At 40.6% G+C, this 24,685-nt stretch overlaps 1 protein-coding gene across 7 annotated transcripts in view; it reads right to left on the bottom strand.

The window, feature by feature from the left end:
• TTBK2 (tau tubulin kinase 2) overlaps positions 1-24,685 on the bottom strand; it is a 217,042-nt gene that overhangs the window by 189,369 nt on the left and 2,988 nt on the right. The window contains exon 2 of one of the 7 annotated variants that reach the window (XM_038405265.2): positions 21,564-21,614. The exons of 5 other annotated variants lie outside the window; for them this stretch is intronic. The gene's annotated coding sequence lies outside the window, so the exon portion shown is untranslated. The remainder of the gene's footprint in view (positions 1-21,563; positions 21,615-24,685) is intronic. One more of the 7 variants, XM_038405267.2, reaches the window with a different exon arrangement.

The raw sequence follows: 24,685 nt of genomic DNA, 5'->3' as shown, positions 1-24,685 counted from the left end.
CAGTAACTGGAGTTCTTTGAGCTGCGTTGTCCATGTGCACTTTCCACTAGTGCTGACTCCTAAGCCATGCATCACTGCAATGGAGGCGAGAGCTCAGAATCTTAAGAGAACAAAGATTATAAAACAGCCTTGCCAAATGCAGTATCTGATTGTAAGGCTTTAGTAACAACTTAATGCGTCAAATGTGTGACCAGAACCCCAAGCGGCTGCTTTATATGTAATATTCAGAATATACATATTCTTCAATGACACTCCTAAGGGAGAGAACTCAGTGTGATAGGAAGGTTTACTTGCCCACTTCATAACAAAGTTCTCACACTATCAAAAGTCCACCTCCATAAGTTTCTGAGATGAGATGTTTTGACTTTCATCCTCTCTGTGACAGAGACAAAGAAATCCCGGCAAAGATCTAAAAGGGTTTGTTCCTCGCAGATAAAATGTCAGGGCATGCCTGACATTTACAGAGAGCAGCGTAGCCTCTACTTTGGTAGCGTGAAGCTTAGGGGAAAAAAATGTAGGTAGGTTAATTTGCTGGTTCAGATGAAACTCTGGGATTGCCTTTGGCAAGAACTTAGAAGGTGTCCTCAGAGACATCATGTCTGGATAAAAGATGGTATACAAGGAGAGCCAGTCATTAAAGCTTTGATTTCTCTGACATTCAGAGAAGCAATAGCAACCAGGAATGATGTTTTCATCGCCGTCAGTTCAAAGAGTAGGCTTCTCAGTGACAAGAAAACCAAGTTACAGTCCCATGGTGGGATTCGTTCTTTAATAGGTGAGAACACCTTAGCAAGACTTTTTAAAAATCTGATCACAGCCAGATGAGAAAAAATTGTATGTCTATCCACTGGAGGATGAGCAGAAATAACCACAAGGTGAACCTGATGGAGCTAAATGACATGTTATGCTGTTTCAAGTCAAGCCAATAGTCTGACTCTAAGATCTTGGACACAGAAGCTTCTTGCAGAGACAGGGACTTTTGGAGACACCAGCAGGAAAGTATCATCCATTTCACTAGGTAAGTTTGTTTTAAAGGCTCTTTCCTACTGTTCACTAAGATATTCCAGACAGACAAGGAACATGATTGCTCTACCTTTGATATGCATCCAGTGGCCAAGATGTGAGATAAAAGGACTACAGATCTGGATGCATAAACTTCCCTTCCCTTCATTCTATGATAGCAGGTCCAGAAGCAGAGACAAGGTCCTCGGCTGGCAGGTCAACAGAATATCTGGGAACCAAACCTGCCTTGGTCACACACAGAGCTATTGATATTAGCTTGGGTGAGTCCTCTCTGATCTTGCAGAGTACTCTGGGAACCAATAGGACCAGTAGGTAAATGTACATCAGGATTCCTGACCAAGAGATTAAGAGGGTATCAAGCAGGGAGTCTGGGTTCCCCTACCCCCAGCAGAAAATCTGACACTTCTTGTTTTGTGTCACAAATATGTCTATCCACAGATAACCATAATTCAAAGAGATGTCATGGAGGGTAGAGTCCTTGATCTCCCACTTGTAATTGGACGAGAAATGTTTACTCAGATTATCTGCTATGCTGTTCTGCAGACCACGTAAACATACTGCTGAGAGGGATATTTGGTATCTGATGCACGACTTCCACAGTCTAACCACATCTCAACATAGCAGGGAAGATCTTGCCTCACCCTGTTTGTTGTTGTAGAACAAAGTGGTTGTATTATCCATTATTATTTGGACAGACTATCCTCAAATGTGATGGAGAAAGGACTCACAAGTTCTATGCAATGCCCCAAGTTCTAGCACACTGATGTGCATCCGTGTTATTGTGCGGTCCAAAGGCCTTGTGCCTGTAGATCACCCATGCATGCTTCTCCCCTAGATCGAGGCAACTGTCACTATCGTTTTGGATCAGAGAAGAGATGCAAGGGTTTGCAAGCATTCCTGGGGTCTGTTGTGACAACTGGGCCTACAAATTTACCCAAAATTGTGAGCTCAACTACAAAAAGTATGTAAAAGTTCTTAAGACATTACAATAATCTATAACAACAAATGTTAATGGGAAAAGATATGAAAGGGAGTTAAAATACCTGAATCTAAAACAAAGATCATGTTGATATGATTCAAGGACTGCATTAAAATTATGCTTGTTAAAGACAGAGTATTTGAAGCTGAAAATTATAGCTGACAAGCTAAAACTGGAATGTCATATATTAGGCCTAATTAAATTAAGCCCATTAATGATGGGCACAGCACCCTCACATGGAGTGGCAGTATTTGAATCTAGGATACTGAACTGAAACCATCCCGGTGGCAGCAGAATTTTAATTTTGGAAAAATAAAGCACCAACAGGCAACTAACTAAATTATACAATCATAATGATTCTATGGATAGGCTTGGCAGAATTCAATTTTTATTTTTTATAGTTTCAATGGATAATATCTGTTTATTTTTAAACTATTTTTTCAATTTTTAACAATTTACATTTTCACAGTTTTGCAAAATTATAGGTTTTAAGCATTGCTTTTTATTTGAATCTATTTAAATGTTCAAAGTTACAAGAAAATATTGGGGGTGGAGGGATCAGACAATAGGGAGGCCAGATAATTATTCAATGACAGTAGATGTTGAGATTCAAAAAGTCAAAGTTTCAGCACTGTTAAAACACAAATTGTGAACAGCATATGTCAAAATATACAAAGTAAATATCCTTATATCAAACTCTGGTAAATTCTTAAGCAGCATTTTTCTTACTTTGCGTATCTGCACATTTCTGTTATTACTGATGGAAATATTTTTCATCAGTCTGAGTGTATACAGTGAAAATGACATTTGCTGATAAAAATCTAACCTTTCCAAGCCTAGCTATAAACATGTTTGAAAAAGTGCTAGAAGTTCATGAACCACAGACTGCAAGCTGTTCCCTCTTGAAGCCAAGAGATAGTAAGAGGAACTGAGTGGTTGGTGGTTGTTGCACTCCACCTTTTCATGTCCTTGACACAAGCCAGAGAGAACACTCAGGGCACATATGTGGTCATACAGACACTGACCGCAAAAAGACTCCGAATTTGAGCACACAGGGCACATGCACATCATGAGTGGAATGTACTTATGGACAATCACTTGAAGGAGAAACATAACATACTCTGTCACTGATCTGTTTCATACACTGGTGGGGAAAAAGTGGCTTTAGAAAGCTAGAACAAACAAATTTGATAAAATTAAACTGAACACTAAAGAAGCCATATTTTAATGGTATCAAACCATAGCAGGACACCAATTTATAGGTTATTGGTGCACGTTTTAGGCAGCTGACAGCTCACAAACCACAACAAACATCCAGTTAATGGACAATCTGGGATGATTTATCATTATATTCTTTAGCACCAACAAGAGAGTCAGCCTGCTCTTCAGAGACAGTGGAATTTTCATTAAGATTGCAGTCAAATAAGCTTCTGTAATAAATGAAGTGGGAGGTAGCTCCCTTTTATGAACACCCAGCCAGCCAGTTAGCTGTAAAATCCCTCTTGGTGTCTGTTCTCTGCTTGCTTTACTTGTAAAGGGTTAAAAAGCCCACAGGTAAAAGAAAAGGAGTGGGCATCTGACCAAAAAAGCCAATGGGAAGGCTAGAACTTTTAAAATTGGGAAAGAAACTTTCCCTTTGTTGTTCTCTGGTCTGGAGGGACACGAAGCAGCAATGTTATAGCAGGAATGCTGTGTAAGGTTTGAACCAGGTATGAAAACTCATCTTCCATACCCAGAAGAAATTATTTGGATAGGGAATGTTTAGACAGACACAATCAGATTTATTTTTTTATTTTGGCTTGTGCATCTCCTCTGTGCTAACCCCAGTTGCTTTTGTTAGCTTGTAACCTCTAAGCGGAGCCCCCAAGAAAGCTATTTTGAGTGCTTAATTTTTGGAATTGCTCCTTTAAAATCTAGCAAAAGCCTGAGTTCCAAAATGTATTTTCTTTCTTTTTGTTGTTAATAAAATTTACCTTTTTTAAGAACTGAATTGGATTTTTGGTGTCCTAAGAGGTCTGTGCATATGCTGTTTAATTAGCTAGTGGCACCAGTTAATTTCCTTTGTTTTCTTTCTCAGCTCTTCCCCGGAGGGGAGGTGAAAGGGCTTCACGGTACCCCACAAGGAGGAATTACCAAGTGCTCCATCCTGGGTCCAAAGGGTTTTTTTTTTTTTTTTGCATTTGGGTGGTGGCAGCGTTTAACAAGCCAAGGTCAGAGAAAAGCTGTAACCTCGGGAGTTTAATACAAGCCTGGAGTGGCAAGTATTAGTTTTTTAAATCCTTGCGGGCCCCCACTTCCTGCACTCGAGGTGCCAGAGTAGGGATTCAGCCTTGACAGCTTCTCTCAAATTCTTATGGCATATATAAGGTATTTTCTTTTATGACAAATGAAGTCCTTCATTATGGTGAAGTAACACTTATTTCAAGCAAAAATTTAAAAATATCCAGCTTAATGAATAGCCAACCAAATTAATTTATTAATGTACTAAACTGGGGTGAGAGAGACACCCTCAAGACTTTGCTTCTTAGGTCAGCTTTCTGTCTTTGGTTGGAAAAAAAATAAAGTTTGTACCAGTCACTTGCACCTCTTAGAAAGCATCTGGTTATTGACTGATGGTATCAGCCTTTGCTGAAGCCACATGTCCACCCTTCCAATCACACATTAAGCGTATACATCTGACAAGATTATAAGGGAGAGGAAGACAAAGAAATCCAGAATATTGGGTATAGCAACATTCTACAAACCTCACTCAGACAAGCTCAGATTTATTGAGCCACTGCCTCTAGAGAATAGTTTCTTTATATGTATTCTAATTGGAGTCAGGCAGGGTAAATGAAAACTGCACTATTGATGCACAGTGCATAACAAATACGTAGAGCACTATTTAAGAAACCCAGTACACTGGAACTTGATCAAAATCCTGACATTCAAAATCACTAACACTGCATCACTGCTCTTTGAGCACACACAGCACTTCACAGCTATTTATTTCCCCAAAGATCATTTATTGGAGCGATGTCAGAAAAGCCTGGCAGATCCCTCATTGCAGGGATATGAAAAGTAAGGTGGGATGGCCGGATGACTGAAAGGGGGAATATAATTAACGGGGTATAGCATCAGGATTTTGACTAGTTGGAAATGTAGTTTATCAAGATTTTGACTGTCTTTTTTTGATCCTTTCAGGATTTTGTACTTGTTTTCCCAAGTCCAAAAGCAGCGTTCCACTGTAGTCAGCACCTCCGTGAATGCCACAAGCAATCTTGTGTCATAGCTACTATGCATGGCGAGATCAATGTCAAACTCCTCTTTCCTTTGTAGTTTAAGGAATAACTCCACTGCCACTCGTGACGCGTCGGTCAGAGAAAGCAGCATATTGGTCAACAGTGCAGGCTCCATTCCTGCCGACTGAAGAGGCAGAGTACACAAACGGTTGAAAGATGGCACCAAATGCAGACGGAAGCACAGGGATTGCTGGGAGGCAAAGCAATGCATCACGGGCATTGGGACAGGACCCAGGATGCCCCGTGACCCCCACTGCCTTCCCACAACTCTTAGTGCCAGAAGAGGAAAAGATGATCTGTGGGATAGCTGCCCAGAGTGCACCCCTGAGAATACTGCTGCAAGTGTAAACAAGCTATTGCCCAGGCAGCTGACAGTGTGAACACACAACAGCGGTTTCCCTTCAGCACTCTCTGAGCAGCGCTGTAACTGCCGGCGATGTAACTCTGCCAGTGAAGACATACCCAGTGACTGTTACTGTAGATGTCCAAAAATGTAATAAAGACTAGAATTCAGCACATATTTGAGGTAACATAGCCATATGTGATCCCTACAACCAAAAAGACCTATACTCTCTTTTCTCAAGAACTATTAGAAACATACGCTGGAGGTTATATTTCAAGCTAAGTGTGAGAAAGAAGTTATTAATCCAGATATCAGTAATGAAGTACTCAGATATATTAAAGGTTTTATAAGCATACTGCCAACTTAATACATGCTCAACTCCTTTTAAGGAGACAGCAAAGAACATTCTCCATATCATCTGCCCTACAGAAAAAAAACAAAAAAATCTCTCCTTGTAGCAGATGGGATTTTTTTTTTTTTTGGGGGGGGGGGGGGGGAAGAGAATAGAAACATGCTGTAGCCAAGTTACCAGTATGGTGACTGAGATTATGATGTCATAATTTTTCAGAGATATCTGGTGAAACTTCCCCTCCCCCCCCGGGCTTACTTAAAAAAAAAATAATAATAAAACACCAGTGCCTGCATTAACAGGACAGTAGGCAAAACACAACAATTTTTCTTTAGACAACTTAGCAAATAATACAATTATTCAGGGAGGATCAAGTCAGGCTAGTAAATTTTTACTGCTGTGAAAAATCACAAATATTTGTAAATTATTACATAACCCTGTCAAGAAAATCCTACTTGATTCAAGGCAGGACATATCTATTATTTACCTCCTCAGAGTTAGGAACAATGCTAACAATAGGATTTCCAGATATTGTGGGTTCAAACATTCAAGGCAGAAATGGCACAAAGTGGCTTTCAACCAGCTAGAGATAGCCAGCACAGAACTCCTCTCCAATGGCAGAATGCTAGTGGAGGCAATGTAAGTTAAAGCTACAAGGAAGCAGCACTAACTTACACTGGAGCTGTATTATGAAATCACCCAATATCAAATACTATCTTCCATTTCAAACTTGCTAGTAAGTACACCAACAAGAATCTGAAGGGACAGTAGCTACAGCAGACTCCTATTAGAAGAAGATTGACTACTATCACAGCTCTATTCCAACATCAGATATTTCCAGCAAGGCAAGGTTCAACTTGGAAATAAATTTAGATTCATTTCAGAGCATAAAAAAAATTGTTACAACAATTTAGATAACAAAGAACAGTTTTAGCAATGCTGATAAAGCAACAAAAAGATTTGATTAAACTGCACAGACATCCACCCTACCTCCACTCTCCCAAATGTAATCCATTATATAAATCAGAACTTAATATGTGTTCCAAATTTCCTGGCAATCAAACCACTTTTTATATAAAATATTATACGGCATCTCCTATACCAAAAATCCCAATGTGTTTTACAGAAGTCGCTTCAGCCACCTCTGAAAAGCTGGTATGGAAACATGGTAGCCATTTTGTGGTAGTTTTGAGGAGGGCGTGGAGGAGCAAAGATTACCAACAATCTATACTCCGCCTTACGAATTTCCACTCACCTCCTCACTTTGGACCAGTAAATTCTGGGGCAGATAACAGGAGACTAAGGTTTTCATTCTCGTAACACAAAACCACAACCTGTAGCATATTTTGGAACCAGCTCAGAATTCATAGTGTTCTATAGCTGTGTCGTGGATGCCTTATAGAGCACTGCTCCATCCTGTGTTAAACAAAAGGGGAAAATGCAGGAGACTGTGCGATGCAGAGGACAAAGAGAAGCTAGCAAGAGTGGATCCCCTTTCCCCACACCTTTTTTCCTCATAGAACAATATCCCACAAACATACACACAGTCTTTACCTTTCTTCTTCCCCATAGATGTGCACAAACTAGGACAGATGGGCCAGAGTGCACTGTCATTGGCATGCTTCAGACAGCCTAGTAGAGTTTCACCTGAACTAGTAAATATATGCGACAATTTTCCAAGACTGGCATAACGTGTTACGAAGTCATCCTAGCAGCTCCACAGCTAAGGTTGCAATGACTTGTACGATTGAACCAAGGAGTAAATTCTTTAATTAAAACATGAAAATGCATACAAGCAATTTTCCAAAGTGGCCTATTTCACAGACTTTAGACGTCTGTAAATCTGTGTATAACATTACTGAGCAATACATAGAAAATGAAAGGCTTAACAACCATTGCATTTTTGAAATTTCCCACACAGTATACAGTATCTCAGGCTTCTACATAAATAATCCATATGAAAGCTAGCATACTTCTTTTCTACAAAGCTTCAGTTCCTGAACTGTACACAGCACAGAAGTAAATTAAAAAAAAGAAAGGAGCCTACCAATGTATCTGTGACACAGATATGCCCAATCATGCCCTGGCAGGTATATTACATCAGTGGTTCTCAACCAGGGGTCCGCGCAGGGCTGAAGCCTGGAGGCACGGGTCTGAATCCTGGAGCCCCGGGCCCTGGTGCTCCCTGTGGGTTCAGAAGCCCTGAGCACATGGGCAGAGTTGGGGACATGGAGGGCACTGCCCTTCCCCCCCCCACCGCAGCACAAAACCACTGCAGTCCCAGGGGCAGCTCCACACCTTGCGCCCCCTTCTCCCCGCCCCCGCCCAGATCGGAGGCAGGAAGATGGAGCCAGGCAGTGCGGGGAAGCTGCTGCTCTAGTTGGTGCCATGGAGCAGGCAGTGGCAGCATTCCCTCCTCTCCTGCTGGTGCCCCAGGTTGAAGCTGCTCCTCAGTTCCCAGACATCTTTGCTTCCACAGAGGCAGTCAGTAAGAGCCCCCGGGTGGGGAGACCCAGCCCTGTGGCTGGCAGACCCCTCCAGGAATAGGGATCGCAGGGGAGTCCTCCCAGCACACTGCCCTTAATACCCCTCTCCCTACACTCTGAACTACCCACTCCCCACACACAGCCCCTAGTACCTCCTCCCTGCACCCTGTGCTACTCCCCTGCCTGCACACAGCCCCAGCTGAACTATCCCCTGCCCTCACACAGCCCCTAGAGACTCCCTACCTCCACCCTGAGCTGTCCCCTGCCCTCACACAGCCCCTAGTGACTCCCTCCCTGCACCCTAAGCTGCTTTCAAACGTTTTGAGCTAAGCCCCCCACCTCTGAATTATAATTTTTGATTGCACACCCTTCCCCAGCCCAGTCAGGCTGGGCGGCATGCTGAGGTGAGTCAGGGGGTGAAGGTGACACTCCCTCCCTGGACCCTGCCATACAGAGGTGGCTCGAGCCCTGCTGGCCCCTGCCCTCCCCACCAAGAAAAATCAAACTATGCCTATGCCCTAGGTCCTGCCCTGAAGCTCCCCGACCCTCGCTGGGCCCTGAAGTTTTTACAGCATGTTAAGAGAAAAAGGTTGAGAACTCCTGTACTACATCACGTCCAACCATTTACTCAATATTACATTGAAGGAGATAATGTGTGGTCTCTGCCAAAAGCTAAGAACTAGCTGATTGTCATGATTATAGCAAGATGTTTTTATAGGAATCAATTTTAGAGTTATGTAACATGTAGGATATGTACGTTCCAAATCTGTTGGGAGTGAAACCTATCACCCGAGAAGGGGAAGTCAGAGAGCAGATCCAATCAACATGAGAACACTGAACATTCTTCAACTGAGACAGTTTATGTTTACTGTTTGGGGAAGATACAGTCTTGAGTACACTCAAAGACCAACAAACCCCAGGAGAGTTCGCAGAAGAGATGGCCCTCTGGGACTAAAACAATAGCTTGTGACAGGTTTCAGAGTAGCAGCCGTGTTAGTCTGTATTCGCAAAAAGAAAAGGAGTACTTGTGGCACCTTAGAGACTAACAAATTTATTTGAGCATAAGCTTTCGTGAGCTACAGCTCACTTCATTGGATGCATTTGGTGGAAAAAACAGAGGGGAGATTGATATACACACACAGAGAACATGAAACAATGGGTTTATCATACACACTGTAAGGAGAGTGATCACTTAAGATAAGCCATCACCAGCAGCGGGAAGGGGGGAAGGGGGGGGGAAGGGAAGGGAAGGAGGAAAACCTTTCATGGTGACAAGCAAGGTAGGCTATTTCCAGCAGTTAACAAGAATATCTGAGGAACAGTGGGGGGTGGGGGGGTGGGGAGAAATAACATGATACTGTTCCTGATGGCTTGTAGTCCATCTTTGTGTGGAATGTTGGTGTAGAGGGCTTCTACATCCATAGTGGCTAGGATGGTGTTTTTCGGAAGATCACCAATGGACTGTAGTTTCCTCAGGAAGTCAGTGATGTCTCGAAGATAGCTGGGAGTGCTGGTAACGTAGGGCCTGAGGAGGGAGTCTACATAGCCAGACAATCTTGCTGTCAGGGTGCTAATGCCCGAGATGACGGGGCGTCCAGGATTTCCAGGTTTATGGATCTTGGGTAGCAGATAGAATACCCCGACCTGGCTACAAGCCGTCAGGAACAGTATCCCCAATAATGTCACGGCTAACCTGGTGGCTGAACTTTGTGACTTTGTCCTCACCCATAACTATTTCACATTTGGGGACAATGTATACCTTCAAGTCAGCGGCACTGCGATGGGTACCCGCATGGCCCCACAGTATGCCAACATTTTTATGGCTGACTTAGAACAACGCTTTCTCAGCTCTCGTCTCCTAATGCCCCTACTCTACTTGCGCTACATTGATGACATCTTCATCATCTGGACCCATGGAAAAGAAGCCCTTGAGGAATTCCACCAGGATTTCAACAATTTCCATCCCACCATCAACCTCAGCCTGGACCAGTCCACACAAGAGATCCACTTCCTGGACACTACGGTGCTAATAAGCGATGGTCACATAAACACCACCCTATATCGGAAACCTACTGACCGCTATTCCTACCTACATGCCTCTAGCTTTCATCCAGATCATACCACACGATCCATTGTCTACAGCCAAGCTGTATGATGTAACCGCATTTGCTCCAACCCCTCAGACAGAGACAAACACCTACAAGATCTCTATCATGCATTCCTACAACTACAATACCCACCTGCTGAAGTGAAGAAACAGACTGACAGAACCAGAAGAGTACCCAGAAGTCACCTACTGCAGGACAGGCCCAACAAAGAAAATAACAGAACGCCACTAGCCATCACCTTCAGCCCCCAACTAAAACCTCTCCAACGCATCATCAAGGATCTACAACCTATCCTGAAGGACGACCCATCACTCTCACAGATCTTGGGAGACAGACCAGTCCTTGCTTACAGACAGCCCCCCAATCTGAAGCAAATACTCACCAGCAACCACACATCACACAACAGAACCATCAACCCAGGAACCTATCCTTGCAACAAAGCCCGTTGCCAACTTTGTCCACATATCTATTCAGGGGACACCATCATAGGGCCTAATCACATCAGCCACACTATCAGAGGCTCGTTCACCTGCGCATCTACCAATGTGATATATGCCATCATGTGTCAGCAATGCCCCTCTGCCACGTACATTGGTCTAACTGGACAGTCTCCACGTAAAAGAATAAATGGACACAAATCAGACGTCAAGAATTAAAACATTCAAAAACCAGTTGGAGAACACTTCAATCTCTCTGGTCGCTCGATTACAGACCTAAGAGTGGCTATTCTTCAACAAAAAAGCTTCAGAAACAGACTCCAACGAGAGACTGCGGAATTGGAATTAATTTGCAAACTGGATACAATTAACTTAGGCTTGAAAAGAGACTGGGAATGGATGAGTCATTACACAAAGTAAAACTATTTTCCCATGTTATTTCTCCCCCCCCCCACCCCAACCCCCCCCCCCCGTTCCTCAGATATTCTTGTTAACTGCTGGAAATAGCCTACCTTGCTTCAGAGTAGCAGCCGTGTTAGTCTGTATTCGCAAAAAGAAAAGGAGTACTTGTGGCACCTTAGAGACTAACAAATTTATTAGAGCATAAGCTTTCGTGAGCTACAGCTCACTTCATCGGATGCATTTGGTGGAAAGGTTTTCCTCCTTTCCCCCCCCTGCTGCTGGTGATGGCTTATCTTAAGTGATCACTCTCCTTACAGTGTGTATGATAAACCCACTGTTTCATGTTCTCTGTGTGTGTATATCAATCTCCCCTCTGTTTTTTCCACCAAATGCATCCGATGAAGTGAGCTGTAGCTCACGAAAGCTTATGCTCTAATAAATTTGTTAGTCTCTAAGGTGCCACAAGTACTCCTTTTCTAATAGCTTGTGACTGTATGAGAGAGGAAAAAATGGCCCACGCAGTAATCCATTACAAAGGAAAGACACTGAAAGCAAGAGTGACTCATGAAGAGTAGATCCCAGCTTTCAGAACTGGACAAGTGCTGATAGAACAAACCACTGAATGAGAAGTATTTTATAAGATAGGAAAATAAACTTGCTAATAAATATAAGCTATAGAATGTGTTTTATGATTTTCTTTTACCTGTAACCTTTTATTTTCAAACTCTTATCCTTTCTTTTATTTGAATCTTTATCCCAAGCTCTGTTAAATAAACTTCATTTTGGTTTTACCTGTCAAAGCACCTTGTACTAAGGAGAGTGAAACCAGTGAACTAGGGTGCGCTGTTTCCAGAGGCTGCAGACACCTGGAGTGCACTGGGGGGTGTCAAGACAATACGGAATGGAGGACTCCAGTGTAACAGAGTGGAATGTGTAAATTGCTAGCCTGCAAAGAGAAAGAGCAGGGCTCATGCAGCCTGGAGCAGAGTCCCTGCATTGCCAGTAGCTGGGGAGAGTTTCACCTGGTGGGCACAGACAGGGCTCCCTCCCACTGTGAGCAGATGGCAGCGATTCATTTGGTACACCTCAGCTAACCCTGAAATGTGTGTCAGTAGCATTGTCAACAGGATCTGCACCAAATTTATGAGCTAACCAAAGTTCACACTCAAGGCACTTACACTTCTCCTAAAGATTCATAAGTAATAAGGTTGGAGAGGAAAGAAAAAAAGCTTGTTGTTTTCTACTTGTTTATTTCAAGAGAGGGCAATAGAACAAACTGCAGCACAAAATAAGCAAACAAGAAACATATGCCAAACTGACCAAAGTGCAGTTTGAGCATCTGTGCACAGAACAAGGATTAACTGCAGCCGAAAAGAAACATGCAGGAGATGAGAATTATGCTCATGGCACAAGATAAACAACATGTAGAGCAGTCATACCCCTCAGAAAGAAATAAGGGTGTGGGGAATGCAGGGGTACAATTCCCCTAGGAACAGTGGGGGACAGCCTGGCATAATCCTCAACAAAGCAGCTGTTCAGTTGGAGTTGGCTGAACTGGTGATGAGGAAATTGAAACAGGAACAAGAGTTCCAAATGTGGAGAGCAGCGGAGAACAGGCAGTGGAGAAAATAGCCTCAGAGAGGAGCTGGAAATAGCCACAGAAAAATGGGCAGCAGCTGGATAGAAAAACAATTAAGAGTTGCAATCCTACTCAAATATCTGTTACTACTAATGTATCTCTTTAGTATTAAAAACGTCACCTTACATAAAGGGAAGTGGAAGGAAACATGGCTTGAATAGTCAAGTAGTCATGAGCTCCATAACAATTTTAAGAATAGCAGGAGGTAAACTGTTCACAAGATACTAAATGTGCCTTAGGTTTTGGTGACATCATAAGCACTGACTCATTGTGTCACCAAAACATCTTACTGTATTTATAGCCATAAGTAAATATCTGATATCGCCCTGTAACATTACCATTTTTTCAACCTCGTAGAGGGTAGTGTGATGTAACATATTAATGATAAATTATTCCATACTGTTACAGGAAAAAGGTCAAATGCAAAATACTTTAATTTACTATAGCAAAAGGGTTTTCAAAAGTTCAGAAATGTGCCATTTCATCAGAAGTATACAAACTAACATTTAAGGGAACACAGTCATTTTTAAATAAAAATTAATACATGTGCTAATAATAACTCATTAAATTATAAAAAATGAAAGTAGTTTAATATACTATCGTTTTCATTTTTCAGTATTTATGGAGTTTACTTCTTGCATTTTCTTATAATTAAAAGTGAAACCAGACTGGTCAGTTTCACTTTCTTATCTGTGTACATTAGCCCAAAGACAGGGTGTACTTGGCAGATGATGCAGGGAAAGGTTTGGGGTTTTTTTAGTATTGTAACTCTACATTTTAAACAATTCCTCAAATACATTCTAACAAAAAAGTACAAAGTAACTAAAAAATGTCCACACACACACGCCGAGGAGCATGGATTGTCTGTCATGTTGTTTAAGCAACTTTACAATCCATACACTTAAGTGCATTTGTGGACATGTTGGAGGGGGGTGGAAAAAAAACCAAAAACAAGAGCCAAAAAAACCCTATGCTTTTGGTATGTACCCACATCCTGAGATTCATGAGGACAGTCCCCAATTTCCCAGGGGATTCCGAGTCCTTGCACAGGTTAATTAATATATGCTCCTTGGAAATCTTATTGAGGTCATTAATCTTTACCTTCCAACCTAAAAGAAGGATTGCTCTAGTATTTTAAATTAGATTTTTCCACTGAAAGACAGCATTGGGTCTGCAAGTCTGAAGTGAAGTGAAGGGTCAACCGACCATTTTTAAAATCACATTGTAGTATCCCCAAAACAAAGGGAGAATTAATATGGTTAGTAATAGAATCTACATTAAAAAAAAAAAAAAAAAAAAAAAAAAAAGATACTGGAGGTACCACCTGAACTTGGAGCTCAGAGGAAAGTGCCACACAGTCAGGTTCACTCAGCAACATTCAACTTTTCTGGCAAACAACACTGAAGCAGAATAATGTAACACAAGATCTCCTCTTTGAAATATAAAATGTGGAGAATATCTCCTAAATGAGAAGCCAGGATTTAAAAAAAAAAAAAATTAAAGGATGCAGAACTTGGACAGCATAATAAAATTAACTGAAACCAAGGGCAGATTCCAGAACTAATGAGGGACACTATGGCTACAGATTGTCAACTGGAACATTGGCGGGGAGATGAGGCGGGGGAAGAGAGACAAGGAAGGGCCAGAAATGTAGGCGTGCAAGTTTCCCTTGAGGGAAAGTCTATTCAGACCTACTTTCTTGTATCAAAGTTCTGAACCTGGATGTGAAAGAACATCTTATCTACTTATAAAATGCTTATCACTTTCCCATAAGGAAAGAGCCATAAAAATTTGCACAGAAGAATCACTGTTGTAGTCATACTATATGATTAGGATAACCAACAAAATTCTGCTCGCTGCACATAGTATAAAGGAAACAGAATTGAAAGGGGCCAAACTAATATTTTTGAGATCTCAGGCCAGCAACAAAGAAGGGACTTCACTATTCTGAAATGAAAAATGTGAAGAAAAGATCAGAACACTTTTCTCTCCATCATAATTCAAGGCCACTTTTGATGGGAAATGAGAATTATTCTGGGAGTTGACATCAGTGACCCAATTACTTGATACTTTCAAAGACAGTGCTTCAGGCAAGGACTTTGACACAAATGAAACTAAGGACTGAAACAGTATTCACTCCCTACAATATCAGCCTCCCCACTTTATTGACATAGGCCCTTTCTTTCTTCCATAACTGGAGAACTTGTTCTGTGTATTTTGCAACACATCATTTTTAAACAAAAAGTAACCTTGTTATGTATTACTGGTGTGAATTTGTATAAATGCTTAAAGGAAGTAATTAAACTAGTGCTGGTTTGTGCCATGACCCCACACAGGAATTATTCATCACTCCCTTAACATATGCTTCGGATAGGAACTGTAGGCTTGAGCTCATGCTTCCCAGCAGGTTATGGTCCTAATGGCTTAAGTATTCACTGAAGACTTAAGGAGTTCAGGACCACGCTTGAATGGTACAATGTTTGTAATGTACTGGGCTGTAACAACTGGTCTGGCACATCTTTAATAATGGGGTATTATTTATGATGTGTTTGAGCAACCCCCATTCCAAGAGTCTCATACAGTGCTAGAAAAAACAGTGCCTGTGCCCACTCAAGGAGACAGTTTGGTTTCAAATTGTAGCAGTACATGAGTGAAGTTTTCTAAAGGTCAATTACTGGAGGGTTACCTCGTAAGAGGATGGCCACAACAGCATACTCTTAGGCAGGGGTTCTCAAACTGGGGGTCGGGACCCCTGGGGGATCGTGAGCTGTCAACGTCCACCCCAAACCACACTTTGCCTGCAGAATTTATAATGGTGTTAAATATATTAAAAATGTTTTTAATTTATAAGGGGGGGGGGGGTCGTACTCACGCTTGCTATGTGAAAGGGGTCACCAGTACAAATCTTTGAAAACCATTACTCTTAGGGATATGATTGTAATGAGCATTGCTAACACTGATAATTTTCCTTTTTCTGTTGCCAGTGAAAAATGGTTTTGGTAGTTGCTCCAGAAAAAGAGGTTGGCCACTACAGCAAGCAGCAGCTATGGACTTGGTGTGCAAGAGGTTTAGCAACTGCAACTCACCCCGAGGCCCTGAACATTTCACAACCATAAGTAGGTTTTGCATGCTTCTTCCCAAACCCTGATCAGAGATCCATTAGTCCTTACCACAGGAAACAAATAGTAACAGGATATCTTAAGCCACTGGAGATTGTTCCCATGATCACCAGGTGGCAGAGTACTTGGTCTAGGTATCAGGGTAAGTAAATGCTCCCATGCCCTTCCATTTTACCATTCCTCTGCTGTGCTGCTTTTAGAAGATATCCAGGGTCAATAAAGTTGCAGCCACTTGGCCAGAAAATATCATTTGTCTCTTTCCTCATTAGGCCCTACCATCTGCAATAAGAATTTAGAACACTATGGTAGCACTTGTTAGCAACTCCAGTTAGGAATGTTGACCAATCTATCTTAAAAACATTTTTTTACCTACACAAATTGGTAAAGAAATGGATCCTGATTAGTTCTGATGCATCAGATCGTTATTGTTTTATTAAAAATATTAGATTTATATTAGTTTTTTACTCCCATTCATATTCTAACCAAAAAGTTTATGTGCTGCACATACATACCCTATTAGTTGACAGTGGTCAGGTCCATGTAAGATAGACTGGTGTGGGGGGAAAAGCCTCACCTGAAACCTTCTCTGTTTGGGATCACTATTTTCCTGTCAGATTTTACCCTACAACAAAGAATGATTCATGCACAGCTGCTGACAGATAAAATTCTCCATCAGCATCTGCATTTTTACCTCCAGCAGGACCATCTTCCCACCTTCTCCAATCCCCACATCAAGTATTTAAAAAACCTAGGAAATGAATATGCAAAAGAATTTATCTGTGAAGTAGTTAAGGTTACTCAACATGCTCAACACAAATCCACAAAGGAAACAAAAAGTTAACCCATTTAATGGTAAATAACTCTTCCACCTATAAGCACACAAATTACTATTACTACTACCACAACTACTAAACTTTAACTCTGCCTCTCTAGGAGTGCCAGCCTTCCACCATCCATCTGAAAATAACTCTTTACCAAATTATCTTTTCCCTACAAAATCAATTACTAGTGTTGGGGGGAAATAATCTGGTCCAGTGGTATATGCAGAAGGGTGAAGGGGGAGAGGGGAAGAGTTAAGTTGCACTGCCTGGGCTCCCCTCCAGTATACAGAAATTGTGGTAATGGTAAGGTGTGTGCTTGTAGATAGAAGAGTTATTTACCGTTAAGTGACTTATCTTTTCATTTCCTTGATTTTGTGAGTCATATGCTTTATGAGTAGAAAGCCCAACTTTATAAATTTGTGTATTTATTATATTTTCAGGAGCTAATCTACAATCATTGCCTGCCCTCCCTCCCAACACAATGGACACTGACAATTTAATTTGTTGCAGAATGGTCTTTATTTACTAAAACTGCAGACTAATTTTTATGAGCAAGTCTTACAATAGGAATTCTTTATCTTTTCTTGGATTGCATTGACTTTGACTTTTTTATTTAAAAAATGAAAAAGCTGTGGATACCATTTATAACCCTGATTTCTAGAAGTTTTGCATCATGCTTCCGTATTTTTGGATGCCTACTCAAACACCAAAAATGTGGCTTCTTCAGGATTTCCTTCCACAATTTTTTTTTTTTTAAAGCCAAGGAAGAAGATTGATTACAGTGATGCAACTGAAATATCTCCAGTGACAGAAAAACAAAGCCTAAAACAAGGGAAAAGAAAGTGAATGAGAGGAAATGGGAGACTCAGTCCTAGATCTATTGCAGGAGAGAATTATTAAAGGCATTCGCCAGTTAAAAGAGCTGCAAATTCACCATATTAGAGAACCATTACAAAATTGAGGACAGTTAAGAATGGTCACAAATATTAAAAAGCCATGGAGCATAAAACTCTATAAAAGAAATATAAAACTGTTGCATAAGTGAAAAATACATTTAATCCTTATAATAAAAAGATTGTGCTAAAAATACTCAGATCTTCTTTCAACGGCACTCAAAGCAACAAGTTAGTTATCTCAACACGATGCTCCACAGAGATTCAAGATGGAGTAAGAGAACTCCAGACAGTGACCGAAAGTGAACTTTGTCCAATATTAACAAAAGGAATTAAAGCCCGAGTCTTTTTGGTAAAGCAGAAAACAGACATTGGACAAGCAGCTAAAAACTTTGAGTTAAAAGAATTAAGATTGAGCTTTTTGAAGTTTAATGATCCTTAGTATTGGGGAAGTATTTTTATAAAAAAGGAATCTGAAAATAAATCAAATTACAGTCCAAAAGAGGGAAAAATTCTCTCAAATTGAGGAACTCAGGAAAATGCATTTAAACACAAGTGACTGAAGGCACATTATGTGAACTTAAAAAAAACCCACCCAGAACAAGCAAATGGCCACCAACAACAATCAAAATATGGAAGGTCACTCATCACATTCATGTAAGTGTTCAGCCAATGGGAGCAGGGGCTGCTGCATAACTGCTACCCTAAAACTGCGAAGAAAAATAATTTTCCTCCATGGTATTCAGATATAAAGGAAGCATAAGTAATGGTCTCTGGTAAAGACTGGACAGGTTAATCAGGGTAAAATATAAACCAACACCATACCATCCCTAACTTGCAGCCTAAGAGAATGCAAAAGTAAGAGATTCAAAAAAAAATTTGTGTCTTAAAGACAGTATCTATGGTTGGCATTTTTAATGCAGCCACTTCAGTAGCATTTAGGTCATATTCACAAGTTTTAAAGTATCATTGTCATCTGAAAGAAAACTAATCTCCATCACTCATATCACTTTCTTCTGTGAAATGTTCTTGCTTGATCTCCTTGATGGACCACATCAGCTATTCTGTAGCCATCATTATTGAGGGAACAAACAGATGCATCTTGCTTTGTATTCTCAAGGGGATAAAATCCAGACTCAACCTGGTCTTCTTTGGTCAGGAATTCCACAAATGAGGACTTCAACTGAGAACACCTAGGATCTAAGATGTCAGAGTGAACCCTGCAGCAAGAAATGGTTTCTAAGAAAGCCTGTCAACAACTGATTGAAAACAGAGTAATATAAGGACACTTCAAAGAAGATCTGGAACTGGATGGGGAGCTGGTATACACAAAAAAGATGAGAAGCTCATCAGTTTACATTGCACAGATGAACCTTTTCATGATGGATCATTTGCCATTGCTGCATGGCCTGTGACCTGGATAACAAAAACAGCCTATTGCAGCAGTGCAGCCTGTAGGCAATAAAGACATGGATTACTGTGGCTACATCTTGATCCAAAGAACGAGATGCAAAAAAGGCTGAAAGGTAAAATGACTACAGCTTCTATTTGAATGTCAAGGATTTAAGATGAGTACCCAGGTCTCCAGATCACCTTGACCACAGGAAGGCGATTAAATACCCTCTATAGAAGATGAGGCAAGAGCTCCTGCTAGTCCCTCAAAGCTAGTTCCTTTCATCCAGCAATGCTTCCATCCTTCTCAGCTTAAGCCAACAATTTTTCATTCTTACACTTCTCTCATTCAGCTACTGGAACATCCAAGTACAAGCGCTGGCTATGTTTGATGAAGATAAGATGTAGAACAGGATGTCAACTTACTGAAGTCCACACATTCTCATGATCTCCCTTGCTATTCAGACCTATACTGAATAGAGAATGTGAGAGACCTGAACTCTGAATGACATCAAAAGTCAGAGAACTTGAGGAGAAATAGATGTACTCATCATGATTTTAGGTTACCTATTCAAAAGAAACCAGGAAAGCCAGCTTTGTGCAACTCATCCCATTCCTGATAGGTCTCTTGAAGGCAAATCAACAGCAACACGTGACTAATGATATTGAAGACACATACATCTAGTACAATGGTTCCCAAACTTGTTCCGCCGCTTGTGCAGGGAAAGCCCCTGGCGGGCCGGGCTGGATTGTTTACCTGCCGCGTCCACAGGTTTGGCCGATCGCGGCTCCAAGTGGCCGCGGTTCGCTGCTCCAGGCTAATGGGAGCTGGTGAAAGCGGCAGCCAGTACATCCCTTGGCCCGCGCAGTCCCATTAGATTACTTCTTGTTTGGCACTGGTGCGACTGCTGCTGGAATACTGTGTCTAGTTCTGGTGTCCACATTTCAAGAAGGATGTTGAAAAATTGGAGAGGATTCAAAAGAGCCATGAGAATGTTTAAAGAATTGAAAACATGCCTTATAGTGAGAAACTCAAGGAGCTGAATCTATTTAGTTTAAAGAGAAAATTAAGGCATGACTTGACTTCAGACTGTAGGTTCTTAAATGGGGAATAGAAATTTAATGACAGAGGGCTCTTCAATTTAACATGTTTGGAACCAGGACATAGGCAATCTTGTCTAATAATCATAGTAAGAGTTGGCATCAGGAGTTAAACCAAGAGGTCAGAGCTGGAGTCAGAGTCAGACATCAGAGCAAATGGTCAAAAGTGAGGCATAGCAGCAGGAACCAGATACGAGACAAGGAGCAGCAGTAAGGCAGGAACCAGGATTGGGTGCTGGAGCAAGGCAGGAGGAACCAAGAATAGGACAGAATCAGATCAGGAACCAAGAACAGGACTGGATGCAGATCACAAGAGACAAGCGAAGAGTGGGGTCCAATGTGGCAGCGACAGGAAGTCTGCTCGGTTGTTTGGACAATCCAACCAGGTGACTTCCTGGCTTAAGTCATAAGTGCAAGCCAATCAGGCATTTTAGGCCTTGGATATACTGACAGGACTTCCTCTATGACCTGACCTTTCAAGATTAGTGAGGTGCTGCTTCGTCTGTCTCTTCTGGTGGTGACAAGGGAGTGTCAGTGACGAAGGGTCCTCACAGCCCCAGATTCTAATCCTGCCTCCTTCAGATCCTTACATAGCAGACATAAGGTATAACCAGATCCAATGCCTGGAAGTTGAAGATAGACAAAGTCAGACTACAAACAAGATGCAAGTATTTTAACAGTGAGGATAATTAACAATTGGAACAACTTGCCAAGGGTTGTGGTGGATTCTCCATCACTGGAAATTTTTAAAATCAAGATCAGATGTTTTTCAAAAAGATATATTCTTGTTCAACCACAGTTATTGGACCTGAAGCAAAAATTAATTCAGGGAAGTCCTATAACTTGCATTATGCAGCTCAAACTAGATCATCACAATGGTCTCCTTTCTGGCCTTTAAAAAAAAAAATTATGAATGAAGTCAGAAAGCGTTTAGGATGAGACGGGAGAAGAATCTGTATCGATCATCAAAAGTTGACTACAAAGTAGCACTAGTCATCAAATAATAATCTTTCCATGTAAATTTATTTGTCACAACACTGCTCCTAGACCACAATGGTATACCTAAGAATCCAGCTGCTAGATGACCAAAAGACATGTAAGTGTTTTGGTGACTGTCTCTGTAGTTCAATTTGTGTATTGCAAACATACTGTTCAAAATGCAAAAGAGGTCATGTCACACAATTTCTTACATAATAGATGAGTCGTGGTCCAAGCGGAGATGCTCTTTTTCACCAGCTGAGCTGCCAAAAAAAAAAAAAAACACACACTCACAAACCTACTCCCATTATTAATCTAACAGACAAGAAGATTTTCCTCAAAGTCATTACAGCCTTTCATGCAATCCATATTTAGGAAATGAACATTAAATATTCATCTTACATTTTAAAGCATTTATTGTATTGTGCTGCCACCAGCAGCAGTGCAGAAGTAAGGATGGCATGGTATGGTATTGCCACTTTTACTTCTGCACTGCTGCTGGCAGGGTGCTGCCTTCAGAGCTCAGTGCCCAGCCAACAGCTGCCACTCTCCAGCTGCCCAGCTCTGAAGGAAGCACAGAAGTAATGGTGGCAGTATCGGGACCCTGATAAAATAATCTTGTGACCCCCCCTCCAACTCCCTTTTGGGTCAGGACCCCCAATTTGAGAAATGCTGATTTCCCCCATTAAATCTGTATAGTATAGGGTAAAAGCACACAAAAGACCAGACTTCACAGAGGGGAGACAAGATTTCACAGTCCTTGACACATTTTCTATGGTCGTGAATTTGGTAGGGCCCTATGTATCACAGAACAATAGATTTTAAAAGTCAAAGTAATCTGAATTAGACAAGTAAAAAGGCTAAAAGCAATAAAGGTGTTGACTTAAAAAAGAGTGACTGAACTAAGTTTTTTTCATTTGTACATTAAAAAAAAAATCTAAGGTAGCATTTTATGGGATAGTGAATAAGTTTAAAAAAATTTGCATAATGATGACACAACTCTAATAGCAGTACAGCATTTTATAATTTCCAAAGTTACCTGTAGCAATGAGTGCTCCACCAGTAAAAATCACAAGTAATCTTTTAACGAATTTTTCACCTTTTTGAAAGCATTATGCAAAAATGAGGATGCCAAAACTGGCATTAACTGAATTTCTACTACAGAGAGAACATGCTAAGGAGAAGACTATCACATGGCAAACAAGGTCATGTGATTCTGTGGTGACAATCATATCAAAAACAGTTTCACACCTAAGAGTATATATTAAATATAATAAATAGACAAACTCCTCACAAAAGTCACCAATACTATTTAAAAAGTAGAAGGGGTTATTTAAAAAAAAAAAAAAAGTAATGATATCCTCATTTAAGACCCAGAACAATCCAACTGCCCTGGGTAAGTTATACCATTTTCTGGCATCCACCTTTCTGTGATTCCAGCTCTTATTATTCAGAACCAGACATAATGTGAGAAGAGGAGATCCCAACATCAAATATTATTAGTAGTGTTGTCCCTTTTGAACTGGAGCAGCTCATCAAAGTTTGAGGCCATGGGAATGTTCGAACTGGGGGCAGAAACTGAAAATAGAGTCCCTTATTTTCTTTGATGCAAACTTGTTTATTTACAAGTAATGTGCAAAGTCTTACTTCTCCAAATGCAGGAGGAACCAGAAACACAAGAACAGTTTCTTAGCTTACAGTCCCAAATCTCTTAAACCTTTCCTCTCCCACACATTTTACCCCAAAACAATACTCAAGCAAAAACCCCTCGATCCACCCAGCCTAAAACTCCTTTTTAGTTGAGGGTTTGTTATTAACTTCTCCCTACAGATATGCTAACTGATGTGTGCATTCAAATCCTTCATCTCACTGAAGTTTTTTAATTCAGCCCATAACAAGGTTTCATCCAGCTCAGTCATAACAGTATGTATTGTATTCTCTTATCAGCATACCACACTCCATACCTAGCTCAGGATAAAAAGTGTAATGGGATTCAGCACATACCAAAATTTTTTAATAAACGGGGTAGAAGAAGCTGTCAAGTGGACAGTGTATATATCTATCAAAAGTCGGAGAATTCTGGCAATTTAAAAAACAAACAAAAACACACATCCTGAAGGGTTTGATTATAAACTTAGACCAAGTAAAAGATTGGGTGATGTTTTGAGAAAAGGGATACGTAGGGGCATCACAAGGATGGTGTAAAAAAATGTTTAGGCCTAAATTTTGTTTAAAAAAAAAACTATTAACATTATGTGGTGTTCAAGATTTTCAATTAAGACTTTTGTTAAATATTGTCCTGCAGCATACACAGTCCAACCAATAAAGAACAGGACTGGCAAATAAGAAATTAAATTATCCTGTTTAGTTTCATTCTCTAAACTGAGTGAAATGCAACAGATAAAAAAATTATGAAAGATAATTCAGATCTTTAATTCCTATGTTAGTATTCTAACCAGTTAAGAGGTAAATACAGATATTTCATTTTAATCTGATGAACAAATCTCTTTCACCACTAATGCCAAGAAGAAATCAATACATTGTCTGGTTGATGGCAAGTCATTTTTAACCAAAGCATAATCTACAGTTCTTGGATCTTTTAGTGTGTAATTTGTAATAATCGGATTCTGAAAACTTATTCTTGTATGATTAGTAAATTGTCTATTAAACATGATAAATTTTGAATGGCCTGTTAGGCTCCTGGTTTATTTGTGACAGCAAATAGAAGGGGCTGGTTTCTCTGTCACTGGAGGAGAGGGTATTTCTCAAGAGTTGGGAAGGGGAGGAGGAATAGTGGCTGGCTGGTTCATATACCAGGCATCCCTCTGAGATTGCAAATAACAGTATTGTCTTAAATTGAATCTGCAGCTGTCTCTCTGCCCCTTTAGCCAGAGTCTACAGTTTTGAATAGTGGTTTAAGAGAGCAAGAGAAGGTGATAATGATCCAGAAAATGGAAATACACAGAAACTGTACACAAGACCAGCTTTAGAATGGTCAGTGTATTCTTACAGTAGGATCAAGTCTTAGTTTAACAGGAGATGCAATCTTATATTGTACTTTATACATTCCAAATGGATGTTTAATATTGTATATACAAAAATAATTGGCTGTATCAGGGCTCTTTATACTTTTCTTGCTATAAAAGTTAAAATATGGTTATGGATAAAGAAAACTCTTTTCCTTTTAGAAAACAATCCAACTTTTATTTTAATATACATATAGCCCTCTGTGGCCTGAAAACTGCAGTGTTACAATTTAACAGAAAATGTAACATGCAGTACTATATGACTCCATCAGACCTGATTAATGTCTCATGGGCTTCCATTCTCACAC

The sequence above is a fragment of the Dermochelys coriacea genome, chromosome 6 (genome assembly GCF_009764565.3).
Source record: "Dermochelys coriacea isolate rDerCor1 chromosome 6, rDerCor1.pri.v4, whole genome shotgun sequence".
NCBI lineage: Eukaryota > Metazoa > Chordata > Testudines > Dermochelyidae > Dermochelys > Dermochelys coriacea.
This window is presented reverse-complemented; position numbering and strand designations above follow the sequence as displayed.